The 7,218-nt window shown below is 36.2% G+C and overlaps 1 pseudogene across 1 annotated transcript; it reads right to left on the reverse strand.

Annotated features, from left to right (window-relative positions):
- Positions 1 to 904: 904 nt before the first annotated feature.
- On the reverse strand, positions 905 to 6,724 carry LOC145125325 (E3 ubiquitin protein ligase RIN2-like; annotated as a pseudogene). The gene is made up of 16 exons (XR_013715925.1): positions 5,553 to 6,724; positions 4,790 to 5,301; positions 4,558 to 4,722; positions 4,343 to 4,463; positions 4,120 to 4,216; positions 3,931 to 4,036; positions 3,663 to 3,820; positions 3,444 to 3,581; positions 3,173 to 3,360; positions 2,705 to 3,108; positions 2,543 to 2,604; positions 2,179 to 2,459; positions 1,871 to 1,953; positions 1,433 to 1,584; positions 1,266 to 1,312; positions 905 to 1,153 (listed from the first exon to the last, which is right to left on the reverse strand). The product of XR_013715925.1 is annotated as an E3 ubiquitin protein ligase RIN2-like (transcript).
- Positions 6,725 to 7,218: the final 494 nt, after the last annotated feature.

Here is a 7,218-nt window from a genome sequence, read left to right on the forward strand (position 1 = left end):
ACTTGATTCTTACTTGCATCATTTGTGGTAAGTGTCATAGTTTACCAAATAAGGAAGGATTCTCATCACCCAAGTTTCAATTGGACAGAAACTTGGAATCATGCGACTTGTATTGTGTGATGAATGAGAATCTTCATCTTTGGGAAATTAAGACTAATTCTTGGTTCACATGTGTATGTGAGTCAAGTGAAAGACTTGAGGATCCAGTGCATGTTGATGTATATTGGTTAGATCCACCATAAAGGATGTAAGAAACTATTCGTCATGATTTACTAATGGTTCAGTAAATATGGTTATAATTACAAGATTAAGTATAATTCTAATACCTTGAAAAGGTTCAAAGTAAACACTACTAGAAAAACAGCATTTTACGACGCGTAATGCGTGTCGTAAAACTCTCAGACGACGTGCAAATGCGTGTCAAGAAATGCCCTGTCATAACGAGAGACGACACGCTTTTGCGCGTCGTCTATTTACAACGCGCATTTATGACGCACATTTATAACACGCATTTACGACGCGCAGTTATGACACGCAATGCGTATCAAGGAAGGCCCTGTCATAAAGGAAGACGACACGCATTTGCATGTCGTAACCTTACGACGCGCATGTTTATGACACGCAATGTGTATCAAAAACGCCCCTGTCAAGAAAGGCCATGTCATAAATGAAGATGACACACAATTTTTCGTATCGTAATTTTAAATGTTTAAAAAAAATATTATTTATAGATTTACTAATTTTCAAATTAAATTTGCATTTAATGTCTCGTAACAAAAAATAAAATACCATATACAAAAAATACAATCCATTGCATAAAATTTAATGTCATACAAATAATTGATCAATGGAAAGATAAAACAAATCAATAGAAGTTGTTTTCTCCCTATACATGATTATCACATACTAAATAACAAACTTTATTTCATATTCATACATATGATTACATTATTCATTAAAAAAAACATATGCCTACATCTTCGCCTAAAATGTTATTACATGATGCAAGTTGGCCACTTCATTGATGGATCACCAAGAGGAAGACCAACAACTGCCCTAAAATGTTCCATGATATGCCCATACTCATGTCCTGTAACTTTAAACATTTAATAAAGTAAAATACCTCCTAATGAACGAATCCTCAGTTTCTGCACTATCATTCAGAGATACAACCATTAGATACTAAGGTTTTAGGGTTTAGGGTTTAGGCTTCAGTTATGACCATGATAAGAACATATTGAACTCAAAAGCTAAATGCAACCAACCTTGGGTACTTTTGCAAGTGAAGTCAGGTCAGCTTGATCCTCCCCAACTGCTCAAGTTAAAAAGATGAAATATATTAAAAAAATATCATTCTGAAGGTGCAAAATAAAGTATTTGATGTGTTGTGCGTATAATGGAAAAAATGAGAAACACAACATATTGAACTCACCCAAGTTGATCCATTGCAATCACCCTAAAATGTTTTGTGAGAGCATCAAAATTTATGAAGAAGAAGCCCTGAGCAGCTGCATATCCATGAACCATAACAAGAGTTGGTGAATCCTCCTTGCTGTCGAAGGTGAAAGTGTTGATAAACAAGTGCTGATTCAAAATTTCTAGTATCAAGTTCAAGCAATCGCGGTTATTGAGCAATAAGCAAGTACTTGCAGCCAAGGTTTGTTTAATTTATTTATTTAATTGTCAAGGTTTGTTTCCTTGCAGCCAATTTTGTTTTGCCTAAGAACAAGGATATGCATGGGACTGATGAGTATTTTGATCAGGTGACTTTGTTTTTACATTTTAAAAACAAAATCTTTGGCCCGGTGATAAGGCCTTGAACTTTGTCAGATGATTTTGGTTCTAAGTTTTAAAAAAATTACAAATTTACCTTCAAAGCAGATAAATTTGCAGAAATTTGATCCAAAGACTTGTGATTTTGTTCAAGAAGCATCCCTATCTCACCACCAATAACTGTAAAGCAACAGTTAAACTTGTTAAGAATGAAAATCCAAAATCCAAAAGTAGCATCAAAGACATATAATCTGGGTTAAAGTTGAAGAAACAAATTTAAATTTTTTAATAATTTTATTGTGTTTTATTTTAAGTTTTCATTTTCTTAATTAAATTAAAATAGAAGATAGAAAATAAATTAGAAAGGTAAGAAAATTTGTCACTTTAAGTTGTTCATAACCAAACCTTTCAATCTTTCATACAACATACAGGAATGTGAAGAATTGATGGCCAAGAGCATAACGAAAATAGGGCGAGGATTTGATCTTCCTGGGAGAAGATTAGGGGGTATTCTCATCAACAACAAACTCCATCATCACTCTGCCAGAAAGCCTTATCAGCTGCACAAAATAGAGCTCAGATGGGGACACTGCTGCCTTCTGGAACTGAAAAGTCCACTCTTTCCCCTTTATGTCCTGAATTCTTATTTGTAAACCTTCTGATTGATTAATAGGAGAGAAATATGCCTGCACAAATATAAAATATTTCAGTCATAAAATTAGGCCATGGAACAAGATAGAAAAAAGAAAAACCAACCGCCTAATTCTACCCGCATCACTCGCACTCAGAACCTTCTCAAATAATGGAGTATTAGTGCAATTGGAATTCAAGCTAGAAGATATAGTTAAGAAAAAAAACAACTTGTTTTCTTTCACATATATGATATTATAATGGTTGAAGATGAGAAATGAGTATAACAAAATAAGGATACTCCCCAGATATTTGTAACAGTTCTTAATCAGTTATCTTTAGCCAGTACCTTAGGAGTAACTGATTCCGACCTCTACCTTCAGCAGGTGGTCTAGCAACTCTTTTTTCCGAAATTGCCCCTTTGTTTAGTAGTGGTGGTCAATGCATTATTACCAATAGAATAACTTAAAGATGGTTGAAGAGGGATTACTTCATATAATGCTGTCAGACCTAAATCTGTTATGCTATTATTATGATGATCTGGTGCACTTTATATATTTTTAAATAATGTTAGTGAATTTTTTTATTAAAAAAGAGTTAAAACAGAATTAAAACTCAAATAATCTTATAAAAAAGAATATAGATATTCTTCCATGGCATCTTCATGATGCATCATCTCCTGTCAAGCTGGTTAGCGAAAACTCCCTACCAAAAGAATTAATAAAGTTAGGATTATATTAAATTTTGTTTTCAATTAACACATGCATACCTTTCCAATTAACACATCAACAGGGAGTTTTGCTAAATGATACCCAAGAGGTATCAATTCTTCATCACCTTCAACAGCACCAACCTCATGTAACAATGAAATTTCTGAAGTAATGGCTTCTTCTGTTGGAGGTTCAAGAGCCTAAGACCATGGTTACAGGAGAGCTTCTTAGCCTTGGCCATTGGTTCCTGAGAATATAACACCCATAATTTTATAGATAGAAAAACTGAAAATATATATATTTTTTTTTTAAAAAAATTAATTAATTTACCCGGCAAATGGCACATTCATCATCATAAGCTTGTATCTCTTCAGATGTTGCATCAGGGAGAGCCCCATGAAGGGTTCCCAAAGCGATTCTTAACTTAATAAAACCTCTCGTACGCTTTGCAACTGCACTTACCAACGCCTGCATATCACAAATGAAAATAGATTCTTGTAAAGAAAAGTAGCATGATGCTATTTTTTTGTTTGTATTAAAAAAACTTACACGTATATTTAAGAAAAGCATTGCATCGACAAGATGGAATGTCATGCCATGAAGGCGCCATATTTGTACATAATGACCCAGAGCCATTAACAAAGTCATAATATCTAGGAAAAACCCTACATTCCTTAATATAACACTCTTCCACTCCCACAATGAACCTGCACACATAGTAGATAATTTAGATCCATTCCCATGAGATATTTAACAAGTCAATGTGAATCAGCAGAACAGAACGATAAAAATCAGAGGGTCTTGCAATTGTTCTTGCCTGCTGCGGACATATCTAAAATCTTTGATATTTTGGAATTTGTGGTGTTGCCTGCTGAGTGGTGAACCCCTATATCAACCAGTTGAAACCCATGAACCAAAATCGCCTAAAACCAAAAACATTATGAAAACCTAAAACAAAATAAAAGTATATAAATACATAGGTCAGCGTGTGTGAGTGTGTGTGTACCTGTAGTGTTTTGAAAGCAATACTTAGAGGCTCAAAGAATAATAACAAAAACATAGATGATGGTATTGTTTGGTAGATCAGTAGACATGTCCTTATCCTGCAAATACCAGCAAATAATATAAGAGAGAGAGAGAGAGAGAGTGAGAGAGAGAGAGAGAGAGAAGTAAGCATGAATAAGGAAATCCTTGAGATTTATGAAATAGTAGAATTCTAGAGGAAATACCAGACTGCATCGACAATGACAACCAGCAATAAACACAATATACACGGAAGTAAGTCCATGGAGTTGCAGAAGGAGATGCATTCAACCGTTCAAGCCGATCCCGGGCTAGAGCTTGAAACATCTGCACAAAATGATAAAAGTAAAACCCATAAAAAAATCTCCATATTTTCTTCATATCTATACTCCAAAACCATGTGAGGTAATAGTAATAGTACCTTCAAAGAGCATAATACAGTCAACCATGTTGACCACAATCCTGCTCTAACTAATGTTGGTGGTACTACCAATGGAAGAAATGTTCCCTTGTAGATAACATAATTAACTAGTCTCTCCACCATTTTCCAAGATTCAGTTGCATGCAGCTCATCAAAAAATATTGTCTGCATGACCAAATATATCATCAAAAAGAATCAAGACTCATTGTAAAGATTTAGAAAAGTTGAATACCTTAAGAGAGAGGATGATGAGTATAAAAATGTTGAGGACAAAATTGACCACCAATGCAACTGTGGTATAAGAACTCAACAACAGTTCCAATACACGGTTGGCAACACCAGGGTGGAGAAGGTTTTCACCCATCAAACCATCCGACTTTAGTTTCACATAAGAAACTTCTGTCCAATATTGGAGGCCTATAAAGCTCAACACTGTACAAACTGCTGATATTGATAAATACCCCACACCCATAGGATACAATGTAAATTTCATCAGGGCAACAAAAGTTCCACAAACTATAACTTATGGAGAAGCCCACCTTCCCATTTTCGATCAAAACATAGAGCACGAGTTGTACAAGCCCCAACCGATTGGCTTTTGTGTCCCGTCAGCCACCAGCACAACGTCACCTGTTTTTGGGGGTGGTCTACCAATAATTCTATCAAATGCACCGTTGTCAACCATTGGGCTTCCATCACGAAACAGTTGTGTTTTCTCATTCTTCAGGATAACCTTTGCAACACCTGCAAATTCCATGTTACCATTGTGAAGGGTATATGCTAACTGCTAAGGACTAAGCCCATATATGAAACCCATAACCAAGTTTTAAAAATCAGGATTAAACGAGCCTAAGTATGACTCTACATTTCATGATGTGTTTATAAACCTACTTAGCACGCCAACGCCATTCAGAATAATATGAAAATACCCAAAAAAACCCACATAAGCTTGAGACTTACGACTAACAGAAGGGCATTCACATCTTCAGATTTACCTGGGCTCATTGTCATTATATGCAAGCAACAGTAATGTTCCACCTTTAAAATGGACAGAATCCAGAATAACAGGAAGCATCTTCTCAGCTCCTGCTGCTTTTTCGCCATTAGCCCCCCCTTCCATAAGTTCAACAACAATACCTTCAACTTTTAGGACAACCTCCGACTTAATCTTTTCAATGGAACCAACAACCAAGTTTGACCACAACTCTTTTTTTCCAATTCAAAGCTTGGTCAAGTGAAAACTAGTCTGGTCCAGCACAGATGGTGGAAAACAACACGAAAATTCCTCTGCAATGATGATAGGCTAGGGTTTTAGAAAGAAAGAAGAGAGGAAATGTTTAGAGAGAGAGAGAGAGAGCGAAATTCAAAATAAGGTATGGATGATTGTGATCTTCAGAGATGACGTACACTTCTCTAAACCATATCAGGGCGAACCCATACCATCTAGAACTGCAAAACAGAGGAAACGATCATCTTTTTCTTCAAGCCCATAATAAGGTTACTGTATTTTGAAAAGACGTTAAGAACAGTACCACAGCTCTGATGCATCCTCCCCTCGGCCTTAAACTCTCTTCTCTCTCTTTCTGCTCGTTTTTTTCTTTTCTTTCCCATTTTCTGTTCAGTCTTGTCGCACACACACAGACCATCTGGGAAGTAGGACGACGTGAACGATGGTGGAGGTGATAGCCGGCGGTGGCTGGTTTAGGGCTTTTAGAGAATATGAGATATTTTTGTTCAGAGAGAGAAAGTGAAATCGATGAGAATGTAAGCTTCGGTTACTGTATACCAAAAAAACCGATGTAAGCTTGAATGAAAGTAGAATCGATAAGAATGTAGAGAGCCCCAAATTGAAACCTTGTCCAGTAGAATCGATTTGAGAGTGAGTGTTGGATTTATTGCTTCCCTTTCCCGGTTCGCTTACCCTTTAGTTACCCTAGTCGATCAATTCAAGCTTTCACGAAAAACCCTAGGTAGCAACTGATTGAGACAAGAAGGATGGGGCGAAGGTAGGATTGGATCCGATTTCAAAGAGTAACAGTAGATTTCACTGAAAACCCTTTCCCGGTTCGCTTGACCTTTGGTTACCTCAGTCGATCGATTCAAGCTTTCAATAAAAACCCTAGGTAGCGACCGAGAGAGACAAGAGGGAAAGGAAGGAGCGTCGATAATCTGGGCAAGAGGGAAAGAATTAAAAGATGCGGGGTTTTTAATTTTTTAGGATTTCATTTTCCCCCGGATGGAACGCGCGTTCCATTAAAATTTATAAAGCGACATTTTTAGACACACATTTTATTATAGGTGACCTCCGTGTTTTTTTTTTTTTGTTTAGACACTAATTAAGGGCACGCAATAATGCGTGACATAAATCCTTAAATTTTTTTGAAGAGACGACACTTTTTAATGTCACTCTCTTTTGCGTAACATAAATCAGTGAGTGTCGTTGTTTGCGCGTCGTAAAAGGGTCTTTTTCTTGTAGTGAAAGGAGAACGAATAAGAAGAATCAATTAGGCAGAAAGATAAAAGTTTCTCCAATCTGTAAAAGAAAGGAGAGTACTTTAGTATCGTGTTTTATGATCATCCTAATGATTATGGAACCATATCACCATTAATCTTCAATGGACACCTTAGTGCATAAGTATAACTAAGCAGAGGGATGAGAAT

This window comes from Lactuca virosa, chromosome 7 (genome assembly GCF_052849685.1).
Source record: "Lactuca virosa cultivar CGN04683 chromosome 7, Lactuca_virosa_CGN04683_v6, whole genome shotgun sequence".
NCBI classification, from domain to species: domain Eukaryota; kingdom Viridiplantae; phylum Streptophyta; class Magnoliopsida; order Asterales; family Asteraceae; genus Lactuca; species Lactuca virosa.